We start from the raw sequence: 14880 nt of genomic DNA on the forward strand, positions 1-14880 counted from the left end.
CAGGTTTGCTCTCAGGAGCTTTTTTCCCTGCAATCTCTGGTACAGTTTTGGAGGAACCAGGGTGAAAATAGTGGCCTCCCAATCTCCACCAGGAGGAGCTGAGAACTCGGGACCCCGCTCCTCAGTGCGCCCCCAGAGAAAAGCAGTCACTCCCGTCTCCCTGGGCTCCGGCCGCACTCTGTTCTCACCTGGCCTGTGACCGAGCGTTTCTATCTCTGGCACCCGACCCCGTATGGAGTCTCCAAACCCAGCAGATCCCTGCGGTGCGCTCCCGCGCCGCTCCTCCACGGGGAGGAAGGGGAGTCTCCCCGGCTCTGCCGCTTGTTGGGTCCCTGCTGGAGGAGCAGTGGCCCGACTGGGCGGCGAGCACAGTTTATGGCAACCCCGAGCTGAGAGCCCACGCCTCGGCCCCGTCTCTACAGCCGGCTTACCCACTCCGATACTAGAAGCTCTCCCACACTCAGGCACCCCCGGTTTTTTCTGTGACCCCGAGGGTCCTGAGACCACACTGTCCCGCGAGGCTTCCACCCCCCGCTTAGCCACTGGAGCGACGTCCCTCAGCGGAGCCAACTTCTAGAAGTTCTGATTTTGTGCTCCGTGGCTCTATCACTTGCCAGAAGCGGCCAACGGAGGCCCCCTCCCCCGCCGTCTATCCTCCCGAATATCGCCTCGGATTCACCTCTCCACACGTCCTACCTTCCAGTAAGCAGTCACTTCTCTGTTCAGAGAGTTATTGCTACTCTCTTCTTCGATCTCCTGTTGAGTTCATAGGTGTTCAGAATGGTTTGATCCCTATCCAGCTGAATTCCTGAGACAAGGAAATCCAGGTCTCCCACTCCTCAGCCATCTTGCTCTGTGCCCCAAAACCACTGATGGTGTCTTATAAACTTAAACATTTATGCATTTTTAAACCAAAATACATGTATCTTAGATAAATAAAAACACTGTTCAGAACACCCTTATTTTTTTATTTTTATTTTTTTTAAGATTTTATTTATTTGACAGAGAGAGAGAGACAGCGAGAGAGGGAACACAAGCAGGGGGAGTGAGAAAGGGAGAAGCAGACTCCCCACAGAGCGGGGAGCCTGATGCAGCCTCGATCCCAGGACCCTGTCATTATGATCTGAGCAGAAGGCAGATGCCCAACTCCTGAGCCACCCAGGCGCCCCCATAACACGTTTAAAAGACAAAACTGGAAACAACACAAATGTCCATCAATGAGAGGTTGGACTGTGGCTTGTCCATAAAAGAGAATATTACTCAATTTGTCAATGAAAAGAAACTATTTCATTAAAAAACAAGACAGACCCAGAAAAATATACATCATATGACACCATTTATATTAAGTTAAAGAACAAGTAAAACTTACATACTGGGATCGAAATTAGAAAGTAGTTACCAAGGTAGGGAGGGAATTCACTGAAATGATCAAAATGTTTTATGTGTTCTTTTGTGTGGTGTTAGGTGGCAGTTTACAATGATCAAACTCACAAAATTTAGAGAGGCCAGGGTGGGGGTAGTTGTGGGTGTTACAGGGGAGTGGGAGTTACAGGCTTCCAGTTATGGAATGAATAAGTAATAGAAATAAAAGACACAGCACAGGGAGTATAGTCAATGATATTGTAGAGGTGTAATCCTGTACCAAATGATATTGTTTGGTGACTGATGGTAGCTACATTTGTGGTGAGCATAGCACAACACATAGAGAAGCTGAATCACCATGTTGTACACTGGAAACTAATATAACATTGTGTATCAACCATACTAAAACTTAAAAAAAGCTCATCAAACTTAACATTTAATATCTGTACATTTTATTGAGGATAAAGTATACTTAAAATATTAAAAATGATAAACTTTTCCATAGATTAATACGGAAATACTTATAATAATGCAATGTGCAGACAAATGAATAGATGATGCTACTTTAGTCTGTTTTATCCAATGAAGTGGGTACATAAGAATAGTTCTTCATGTTATCTTACGTTTAATAAAGAAACAGAAAATTATAAAGAAACCAGTGAAAAGTGATTATCTCTTATGGAGCAGCTAATAAAGTAGGAAATAAAGTGGACAGGGCAGAGGTACTAACATTATATTTATTTTAAAATTTTTACTATGCATGGGGTGCCTGGGTGACTCAGTCAGTTGAAAAGCTGCCTCTTGATTTCAGCTGGAGTCATGATCTCAAGGGTCATGGGATTGAGCCCCACGTGAGGCTCTGTGCTCAGTGTAGAGTCTGCTTGTTCCTTTCCCTGCCCCTTCCCATGCTTGCACTCTCTCTCTCTTAAATAAATAAATAAATAAATAAATAAATAAATAAATAAATTTTTAAAAAATAAAATTTTTACTATACAAATTTGGGGCTATTTTAATGTATCAGTCTATTGAAAAAAATAAAGGGGGGTAATCAGATGAAAACTAACATTTTATGAGATATATCTTAGCATTAACTGTTATGATTATGATTATTATTATTATCATTATTTTGAAGTTAAATGGTTCCATCAGACTGGTGTTGCTCAAGGAAATACCTTTGATAGAAGAAAACATCATCAGAAAAACCACAATGCACCCTTAAAAAAATGTAAACCCTCTTATCTATCTTGGACAAGATGTGATAGAAAGGGTCAAGATTGAGTTCCAGGATTAAGATTATAAATTATAGATAAGTATTAATAAAACATGATCATTTTTAGCCTTTGTTTTCCTTGATATTTATTTTAATCAATAGCTTATGAACCATGATTATTTATATTTAAGTGTTCTATATACAATTTTGTTGAATGTTGTAGAAAAAATTACCCAGTGTTAATACTGTAAGAACTAATTTCCACTGAGTATAGCTACAGGAAAGCATCCTAGAAGAAAAATAATTTTTAAAAAGCATTTGAAATCACTCCCACTGTTTCTCTTTTGCCATCATTGAGTAATAAAGTATACATAACTGGGAAACTGACAAGTCGACTTTGGTAGGAGCGATTCAATTAAATCATGACTATTTGTCACACAAAAGTGACAACACATCTATTTTTCACCATTCCTACATATCTTTAAGTTCATGCTATAAATTTTTCATTAGAAATGCTTAATATTTAATTAGTATTGTATGAAAATAAATGTACAGGATTAAATGAAAAATCCATTTCCAGTATATACATAAAATACATTATAAATTATATGCTCCCAATACACAGTAGCAAAAGAACACTAACACACATTGTTTAACATCCTCTATTAAATAGGGTGTGCCTCCGCTCCTCACACTGGTAAAATGTTTTGGTAAACAAATGTATTCTTTGTTTGTTTGTTTCTTTCTTTTTAGAAAATGTATTAAATGTATTTGTTTCATGTAGTACAACTATTAACTCAGGTGAGGAGGGAATTATTTTCTGTTCTTCGTCAGTAATTAATCACACAGTACACTAACTACAGCATTCTCTAGTCCCTGTGAGTCAAGTATAATTTTGATAGGAATTATGTTTTTTGCTCCTTTTGTGTTTTTCACATATATATAATAGTAATATTCAGTCACCCAAAAGTTCTTACCTCTTTAAATAGCTGCCAAAGTTTGAATGTTTTAAAGCCACTTAATCTTAGTAGATAGTGTATTTTCCATTTTAAACTTCTCATTCTCCATCTTTTGCATTCTCTCAGCTTTTGGTCTTTTAACTGCCTGCCACATTATCCATTATTTTTTCATCTCATCAAATTTCATAAGGAGAATGGTGTTTGGTCCAAACCCAAGTTTAGAGAGGTCTAATATGAATAGTGAGTGTATCTAGTGTGGACATGTCTTTTCCCACACAATCTTTGCTACTGCTGGCTTTGTTACTTTAAGACAAAATACAATGCCACTCATTATATTATATATTAACTTTTAATAAACTTTTGCAGTATGTCTCTACTTCATCCTTCTTTCAAACTTCTCTCTTCAGTATTAGGTATGTTCCATTAAAATATTATTATAGGATTTATATTTTCATCACATCAAAAAAGTAAAATGTTGAACCAAAAGGAATCTTAATCATGTGAGTAACTGATTTCTTTTTTTGTTGTTGAGATACATTTCACATACCATAAAATCCACTATTTTAAAGGGTACAATTCAGTGGTTTTTAGTGTATTCACATGGATATGTGCCCATCACCACACTCTAATTCCAGAATATTTTCCTCATCACAAAAATAAACCCATTAGCACAACATAGGTTTTGACTTGAGGGAAATACTGACTTATAGAATGAATTCAAAACTATTCTCCTCTTCTTCCTCCCCAACTTCTTTTTCCCTCTCCTCACCACCACAGTCTGTTTGTGGAAGAGTTTTTGAAGAATTGTTGTTAATTTTTAATGGTTTGGTAAAATTCCACTGAAGCCACCTTATCCTGAGCTTTCCTTTGAGGGAAAATTTTTGATTACTAAATCTTTTTTTTAAAGATTTTTACTTATTTATTGAGATAGTGAGAGAAAGCATGTGCACACAAGAGCGGAGAGAGGCAGAGGGGGAGAGAGAGGGTGAGAGAATCTGAAGCAGACTCCACACTGAGCACAGAGCCCAACATAGGGCTCAATGCTATGACTGTGAGATCCTGACCTGAGCTGAAACCAAGAGTTGGTGCTTAAACAACCAAGCCACTCAAGTGCCTCTACTAAATCAATCTTTTTACTTGGTATAGGTCTACTTAAACTTTCTATTTCTTCTTAAGTCAGTTTGATAGTTCTTATCTTTCTCAGAATTTCTCCACTTCATTTAGGTTATCTAATTTGCTGGCAAGTTACTGCTCATGTTAGTCCTATATAATCCATTTTGTTTCTGTAATATCAGTCGGAATATCTTCTCTTTAATTCCTGATTTTATTAATTTGAAATTTCTCTTTTCTATTGGTACGTCTAGCTGAAGATTTACAATTGTATTGATCTTTTAAAAGAAATAATTTAGTTCTGATAACTTTTTCATTATTGTTTTAATAAAATCCACTCTTTTTCAATCTAATCTTTATTATTTGTTTCCTTGTGCTTATGTTAGGTTTAATTTGCTCTCTTTTGCCACTATCTTAAAGGTGAAAACTTAAGTTATTGATCTGATATCTTTCTAATGTTATTGCTTGTTTGTTTTTAACATAGGTATTGTAGTTAATTGTTTAGTGACTCTTCTGTCTAAATCTGTAAGTTCTGTATCTTTGTCATATGTGTCCACTGAGTTTCTATTTGGTTAGCTTAGTGGTCAGCTAATTTTTGGACAGAATTTCCTTAAATGTCTGGAAGCAATAAGTCTCCATTTTGGTGAGGGATTTTGTGCATGTTTTGGGCATGCTTTCAACACTCAACCAGACAGCTTACAAATCTGCTCTACTTTAACTCATTACTTTTACAGGTCAAGTTCAGTCAGAGTTGAAAGATTAGGATCTTCGTAGGTCTTTCCTGAACATGTGCATGGCTATAATTATGCACAAAGCCTCCAGATTCCCAGAAATATATCAGAGGTTTTCAAAGCCCCTATAGCCATTTTATTCCTCAGCTTACTTTTTCAGCTTATTCTTTCAGCTATGATGTTAAAATATTTGATAAATGTGTTGCAACTCTTCCCCTCACAAGTTTTTATCACTAGGTCAAATAAAGATAGACCTTTAGATTGGTGTCTTCAGGGAACTACAGGCATGTCAAATGATGAATTTTCTTTGTGAATGAAGCTCAAAAGAGTTCCTGTCGCATTTTGCTCCCTCTAGTACTAGGAATATAAACTGTTATTTTTCAAAACTGACTGAAATTTGAGGACTAGAGCTGGGGCTAGGGTAAATACAATGTCACACATTTACTGTTCTTACTGAGATTCAGACTCTTTTCTTACCTAAATGTCTCTTTTTTTGCTGCGAGCCTTTGGCTAATTTCCAGAGTTCTAAAAATTTTGTTTCTAATAATCACTGTCTTTTTTTGATTGTTATATGGTGGGGTAAATTTTCAGAGGTCCTCTATCATTTTCACTGATATTATCCAGTTAACTTCAGTTTTGAATTGAGGTCTCAGGGGCATGGACTTAAGTAAGTTTTCCAAAAAGTAGATCAGTAGTACTATCTACACAAAACCTATCCACAAAATCTGGCACTTCTAAAATTATGTGCAACTACTGCCATTCTGGACTAACTGTTCATGATTACTAAGAAACTTTCTATACATATAAACATATTATATGTCAGATTCGAATTCTATAGCTTTGCTATAACATGGAATAAAATTTGTAGTTTTAAACCATACCAACTTGATTACAGTTTTCGAGAAGTTCAGTAAATTTGATGAATTGTGGCTATATGGAATCAAATAGTAGCTATTTGTTCTGCATTCATTTGAGAAGATATAGTCTTATAGAACAGAAGGTAATATTTTCTTTTAGTTTTCTTACTTCTTTCAAGTGATGTATAGACTATTCTGAATTGCTAGCCCTTTCTATTAAGTGTGATAGCTCACAAAGGTGTCTGGTTTCCATTTTCTGAAAGAGGGAATTGGAGTATGAATAGATGCTGACATAATTCCATTTGTCTTTTGATTGTACTGGAGTGGCAAGCATTCTTCATTGCACAATAGGGAGAACATATGTGATGATTGGGATTGTACTGACAGGGAGGAAAGATTCAAGTTGGATTTCTCTATTAAGCAAAGACCTTTCCAAAAGGGAAAGGCATTTAAATATATGGATAGTGATATTAGCTGTTTTCTCCAAGGCTTTAGACAATTCTATATAGGTAAACTCTTTTCTATAATTTCTTAATATGAACGAGAGGTCATGAAATGTTCCTATCATGGCTAGTTAATCTATCAGTGGAGGTAACGACTGTCTAGTTAATATATTTAAAAAGTAAAATAAATAAAAAGACAAATTTTCATAGTCATGGCATTTTGCTGAGTGTAAAATATTCTTCCTGCATTCACTTAATTAAAAAATATTTATTGGAATTTGTATATTTAAGTACATACATCTAATATTGTGCTAGTGCTATCAGGTCACACAATCTCTTATCTTTTCTTCTCAATTCTCCACACAGGTTTGAACTCTTTAGTTGTTTTAAATATATGGTGGATAAAAAATGAATAAGTTATGCACTTTGGATGCAAAAAACTTACACTGTAGCCTGGTAGATACCAATAATAAAATTATCAAGTGTGAATCCTCCATTTACCTTTCAGGATTCTTTTTCTCAGATTCCCCTGACGACAGTAATCTTGCATTCATTAAATACCATAAATACATGAATTCATTCATTAAATACCCTGCCCTTTCCAAAGTCCATTGTTTTTTAAAGTTAATTTGTTTTAAATAACTATGCTGATATCTAATGACATGCTACACATTGAGCTAAGATATTTAAATGCCTTATTTTATTTAATCTTCAGAAACCCTTGTGAAAGTGCATGCATTATAACCATTTTCTTGATGAAACAATTGAACCTTAAAAAAATTAAGTAATGAAGAAGTTAGGAGTATTTTTAGCTTTAAGCAGCAGATTGAGATGTATTTTCCCAATAAGAACATGTCTGGAAGTAAATAGTTGCTGGAATTTGTTTAACAGTTCAATCATGTTAGGGTTAGAGTCTATGCAATCATCCTGGCTCTTCAGCATCAGTATAGATGTCCCAGCCCAATTTATCAATTCTCATTCAGGCTGAAGGGCAAAAGAGGTCAAAGTATCAATGCTATCCATTTTATTAGGAAAATAAGTTAGAAAACCCTTACTTACTTACTTACTTACTACAACAAATTCTTACTACAATTGTGTCAATTTGTTTATCTTTGAAACTCTTAATTTCATAAAGGTCTGGAAAAGCACAAGTATGTATCCAAAGAGGAATTTGGAAAGGGAAAAGTGATTTGGAAATAGGGAAATTTATCAGCCAAATAGGTCAGTTTCACCTACTTTGTTGTCACTCACAAAGCCTACTTAGCTAGAAATCAATACCTACTTATCCCTACTTAGATGTAATCACAACCTTAATACTGGTGCTTATTCTACTCAGGAACATTTGAAAACCTTTTTTACAAAAATAAGTATCCTAAAATAACAACTTATGTTATTTTAAATGTTTTTTAACCTTTATAACACAATTATACTCTTGTTAATCTTCTGTAACTTTTGTTTTTCCTTGATGTATTCTTAAAAGTCTTCCATAATGCCTGTAACTCCAGTTACAATTTTATCGGTAAACTGAACTTTATAAGCCGAATGATGATGACCCATTAAGATTGTTCTTTTTGTAGATCAAAAAAGATTATATATCATCAGTTTCAAATGACTTAATTTGGTAAGTATCCATTCTCCTTTTTAAGGACATTAGGAATGCTTCCAAACAGTTTAGCTTTGAATATACCTGTATAAGTTTTCTTACAAAATTAAAACAACAACAACAAAAAAAGTAAGCTTAACTTTAGGCAATGCTTCCCAAAGATTATTTCCTGTCATTGTGCACATAGAAAATTATATTATTTAATTATTTAATAATTAGCAAATAATAAGGATGCTAACTGGTATTACTTACTGGCCTTGGAACTTCAACCATGACAGGCATACCTGGTCCCTTTCTGACCACACCATTTGCACCATAACTGTTGAAAAGTTCTGCCCCAAAGAATATACCATACATATATTTCAGTATCATTTTAAAATATACCTATTGGTCTTTCAACAAAACTAAACTTCACCTTTTTTGGTTTTCATTTCATTTCTGTCCTTGTAATAACAATAGAAAGGATTTATGTATTGCTGATTATGAACTAAGCACCTACTAAGCACTTTCCAGGTATTTATGTGTGTCATCTTCATAGAACCACCACGAGGTTATCTCCATTTGAGATAAGGAGGAAACTAAAGCATTCTGAGGTTAAGACATTTACCCAAGGTCACTCACCTAGTAGAGCATGGAGCCTGGATTTGAAACAAGGCAGTATGGCTTCTCACTCTCAGTTCTTAACCACTGCATCACAACCCTTTATTATTTTCTTCCCTCTACTCTGCTTGTGTACTATTTAAGTTATGTAACATGTTCACTTTACACCCTAGAGAGATGTATCTCCTCCATTTTAATTTCATAAGAAGGGTATGTTACTTATTGATATTGGCCTTTTTCCTTTCCTATGTAAGGTATTGAGAAAGAGAAAATCAGTCTCTGATGGCTGGAAGCTGGCCTGATCCTCAATTTAGACTACGGTGATCTCCTGTTAAACATAACCAGTTTCACAAAACAGCATCAGACAAGGCCACTCCATAAAAGTGAGGGTTCAGGACCCACAAGATCACTCTATAACCATGTCTAAACACAGACAAAATACCATTGACCAAGCCATGAAATTAAAACAAAAGCAAAAACAAAAACAACAAGCATCTCTCTATCCTTGCTAATGTGACTGCTGCTTCTTTAACAAACACAGCTTTGTCTCTTTTCATCTTCATTTCATTTCATTTTCATTCTGTCTTCTAGAAAAAATTATTAACATAACCAATCAGAGAACTTTCCTTACTTCCTGAGAGCATCTAATCTACAGCAATGACCTACATCCTTGAACTCTCCACAAAAGCATCTAGCACAAGCCCAAATCCTGCAACGAGCCATTTCCACAACCTCTCATTGACATCTTCAGAGATCCCTCATTGTATCAAGCTTCCCTCTTTGCAACGAGTAAATCAAACCAACTAAACATGAGTTTCTAAATTTTATAAATACATAATAATCTTTGGTTTCCACGTTTTGTGGTTTACTAATAGAGTGGTATCAAAATCCCCCATGTTTTTGGTATTTCTAAAAATGTCCCATTCTATGTTCAAATTCAGATATTTAGCATGCATATATATAATATTATATATATATGATTTAGAGAAGTTTTAGGTTTACAGCAAAATTGAGAGAAAGGGACAGAGATATCCCATATAGTCCCAGCCTCCACATATGCATATCTTCCCCCATTTGATTACAGTTAACATATGTATATGTATATGTTAATTGTTTTCAAGTTTAAACACCAATGGTTTACAAAGATCAAATAAATGAATAAACTAATTAATATGCAACTAAAATAAATGCATAAAGAAAATGTAGTATCTTGAATTTATAAAACATAAAATTCTGTCAATCAAAAATGATCCTGCTGACCAGATTATATGTCAAAGATTATGATACACATTTCCAAGAAGAATTCTAACTAATTAATGTATTACAGAAAACTAACCTCCAATTTGAGTACCTGGAAATCATGTACCATAAGCAATGTTTGCATAAGGTAGTGATGGAGAACATAAAAATAAAAGAGAGTAAAAGTTTAATAAAGACAGTAAAAGTTTAATAAAGTACTTTTTAAACATTTGGAGTACTTTCATGTGGAAGCAAAAGGTGATTCACGCTATTTTGTCTTCAAAGACAGAATTAAGCTTAGAGGAAATTAGAAATGTTTCATCTCAATGTGAGAATCAGTAGTGCAGCAGTAGCTGATGAAATGTGGCTGGTGAAAGGAGAGAGAACAATAAACACACACTCCACTGGCAGCACATTTCAAATAATTTTAGGGTAATATTTTTAAATGATGAGATATTCAAATATCTACAGTGAAAACACAACTCTAAGATGAATTGTTTTTTCATTAGGTGTTAACTCCTTAGTTAATATCAAGTAGGCCCTCACCTACCAGTCTTCCTACCACCTACCACTTACATCTAATTTTGCTTTTGAGAAGAATATTTGTATTTCAAAAGTTAGAAAATACTAAAATTGAAACAAAGAGATGCATGATGCAGTGAAACTTTCTATAATAATTTCTTTCATTTTAGTCTGATTAAATTCTATTCTTTTTGGCTTGAGTAAACCGAAATACCAAAATTATAAAATAAGGCCCAGTGAATTCCCAAGTAAACTCTTAGAAAGTGAAATAGGTGGTTCTAAAAGAGAAACTGAGGTATCCAATTTGTTGATTCAGCTATTTTGTTTATTTCATTGTTGTGTTATTAGTCTTTATACTTAGAGAATTATTCAAAGATATTATTTAAATAGTTAAAATCTTACTCATGGATAAATGGACTCTAAACATTTCATTTAACTTCTGCTTGATCAATCTATTTAAACCTTTGGCTAGTTACATATTTAAAGTATCATAAACTATTCAAATGAGTGCCTCTTTTTATGTATTATAGAAAGTCTCATTTTTTATTTGAATAAAAATATCTGATTTTAAAAAGACCATGTTATTTTAAGTCATTGTTACTAAAAATTGTATCTAGGACCACCCAAAGCAGAATTAACAGCTATACTTGCTAAATATGCAGATTTCTGAAGATTTCTGAAGTGCCTTTCATTAGCATCTCTAGGATTAGGGTCTGGTCAATACTTTTTAAATAAACTCCTTAGATGATTCTGATGTGCACTGAAGTTTGAAAATCACTAAAGTAGGAAGTAGAATCAGCTTAGTATTTGCAATGGGAAAATAAAGCAGCATTTAAAGCTGATAAATCAAGCAGTAAAATATAAGTGCATAAAAGAGCACAAAGACAAACACAAGAAATCTAATCTTATTGACCAAAACTGGAGAAAGAAGAGAAAGAGAAAAGTTTTAAAAAAAGGAAATGATAGGTGTGATGTTAAGAAAGGTGATAAGAAGATTATGTAAAGGTTATTTACAAAGATAAGCAGTAAAACAAAAATGTAAAGATTTTTAAACATTGTAACTACAGTTTTAAAATAACAAATAATATTTCATTCAAGAAATTTTAAAATATTCTCATCCCATAATATTAAATACTAGAACTAAGTCTGTAATAGGCTGAATAAAGTTCAATTTGTCAATAATTTTCTTTCTTTTTTTTTTTAGTGATTTTTGGAGACTTATTCAATATATTGTCTCCTCCCCAAAGCACATACAATTATTCTCCTGTATTTTTTTATATGCTTCATGTTTTTAATCTTATGAACTCTGTAATGCTATCTGATAATATTTTCCTCCACTATTAAAAATTTAAATCAAATCTACAACCCATCTCTACAAGTTGCACAGATCTAATGACATATACTTTGTATATTGACTTTATTCCCAACTTTATACTGTTTTTCTTGATCTAATTTTCATTGACCTTTTTCTGAATCCTTCTCAATTAAAGTGTTGCTATTTTAATCTTACTGGATATTTTAAAATATTTTAAGACATAAAAATCTTTTAAGATGGGATATATAGTTATAAATTATCTTAAGTAAAGATCAGTGAGACAGTTAGTATTTTTCTAGAAAATTGATTCAAAAATTATAGCTAGACTTTCAAGTTGGAAAACATTATATAATAATATATAGATTTAGAGATATAAAGTAGATTCATGCTGTATGTACGCATATATTAGCATGAACTACCAAAGAGGATAAACAATGATATAATTGCAGTAACTTACTCTGTGGACAGATACTGGGTGGTTTTTAAGCAATGGGCAGAGAAAGATATGCTTATTATCATAGATCCCTTTTACATAATTCATTATATAGTGTACATATATTACTTATTTAAAATATAATTTAATTTTAAAATTATAAGCATAAAATGTATCAGAAAAGTTGTTCTTTTAAATATCCTTAACCTTGAAGAAAATGGATTCTATTGAATTTGGTGCCTTGAGAGTTTATTCAGGTCTTACTGAATGAGACTACCATTTTTTTACCTAGTTATGGTCCAGAACTAATTAACACTTGAACAGAAAGCTAGGGGTGCCTGGATGGCTCAGTCAGTTGAAACGCTGCTTTATTTTCCCATTGCAAATACTAAGCTGATTCTACTTCCTACTTTAGTGATTTTCTCTCGTTTTCTCATAGGAAAGAAAAAAGGCCAATATCAATAAGTAACATGCCCTTCTTATGAAATGTTGAAGATTTATTTATTTGAGAAAGAGACAGAGGTGTGTGCATAAGCAGTGGCAAGGGAGAGAGAGAATCTCAAGCAGACTCCCTGCTGAGCATGGAGACTGACCCTGAATCTAATGATCCTGAGATTCTGAACTGAGCCGAAATCAAGAGTTGGATGCTCAACTGACTGAGCCACCCAGACACCCTCAGCTTTCTGGCGTGGTTTAGGGCAAATTTCACAGAAAAGGCAACAATACTACCTATACCCCAGAATATAATTAAAATTTCTTGAGTTGCAGAGATGAAGGAAAGGAAAATCTGACTGACATAAAGTCAAGGAAAAAAAAATCATGGAATAGGAAAGGAAAAATTATACTGAGTGACAATATTCCTAGTTTGTAGTTGTGGTAGGTGATAACAAAGAAGGAAGAATCTATAATACTAAAGTAAAACACATTACAACAAAACAAACAGAAACAATATTATTTGAAAAATTCAAATCAATTGCACATATTCAGTCTTGTGTTTTAAAAAGAATATCCTGTCAGAATAATATTAGTGGTCATCTATCAAGTTCATAAAATGGCAACTATAATTTTATGAAGATTTCTCACATTCATTATCATTTTCATTTGAGGAAATCATAGGAAGGAGACCTCAAGTAACTGACTCAAATTCAAGCAGCTAGTAAATAAAAGAGCCAGAATTCAAATCAGGAAATGCATCCAGAATTTGAATTCTTGCCCACTATGCTATACAACTTCCAGATGTGGAAGAGGATGGATTTTAGGATGCTGTGAGAGCAAACAGGAGGCTTCAAGGACAGTTAAGAAGCCAGTTTCAGAATTCAGCCAAGAGACAGAGATATTGAAGCACGATAGATGTATTGAGACTCTAAAAGAAGACATTTACCCAACACGAAAGCAGGAACTGCAGGACTTGGTTCCTGGAAGGAATGTGGACTAAGAGGGTACCTCAGTGTTTATATCAGACACTACAAAATGGTATAAAGACTCTGAGCATAAGGGTGAATAATAAGGCCATTTGAATTTGTGATAATGTTGTGATTTACTACTCTGGGAGTATTTTTTCAGTAGACAAAGTTGAAACTCAATTGCATAAGACTGAAAAGTGGAAAACCATGACAAAATGGTTTATCTTTCAAGTAATTGGGCAGTATTGGAAAGAAAGAGAAAAGCTTAAGGTTACAGTAAAAAGAATAATAATTACAGGTTAGAAGAGGTGTGTGTATGTTTGTGTGTGTGTGTGTGTGTGTGTGTGTGTGTTTAGATTAGTGGTTACCAAGTTTTCATCCAATGGAAAAGGTGTATACTACAAGAGGGAGCATATTCCATTATTTAAAACTGCTAACAGGATTAGTATCAAAATTTTATCACTAAGTAAGTCATTGGTTCTGATCACCACTGACACTAATTTTAATTATTTTTCTTAAATATTTCTTAAATATTTGGCACATGCTATCACTTGCCTGCAAGGATGTTTTGGCAGTTTAGAACAATAAAATCCAAAGTAAATGGTCATGTTTAATTAATAGTTTATTTTAAAGACTTCTTTTTTATTTAAGATTTTACTTATTTATTTGTCAGAGAGAGGACACGCAGGGGGAGTGGCAGGCAGAGGGAGAAACAGGCTCCCCACTGAGCAGGGAGCCCAATGCAGGACTCGATCCCAGGACTCTGGGATCATGACCTGACCCGAAGGCAGATGCTTAACCAACTGCATCCCTAAAGACTTCTTTTGATTTTTAATTGCCTACATATAGAGCTAAACTTTCTTTAAGTAAAATTGTTTAAATCTGAAAAATGATATTAAGATGACAATAAATAAATATATTGCAATGATCTGTAAAATTCATCTTTCAGAAGTGTCAACTGAACGAGTATAAGCACCATGGATGTGGTGAACAAACAGTGAAGTCAAGAAAATAAACAAGAGTGCTTATGGTAGAGTGAGATCCAAAAGATGTCTGCAGGGAAAGGGAACTGAACCACAGGTGAGAGACTTTA

Source organism: Eumetopias jubatus, unplaced genomic scaffold (assembly GCF_037043125.1).
Source record: "Eumetopias jubatus isolate StellerSeaLion01/CBP00866 unplaced genomic scaffold, mEumJub1_p1.0 scaffold_5, whole genome shotgun sequence".
Taxonomy (NCBI): Eukaryota; Metazoa; Chordata; class Mammalia; order Carnivora; family Otariidae; genus Eumetopias; species Eumetopias jubatus.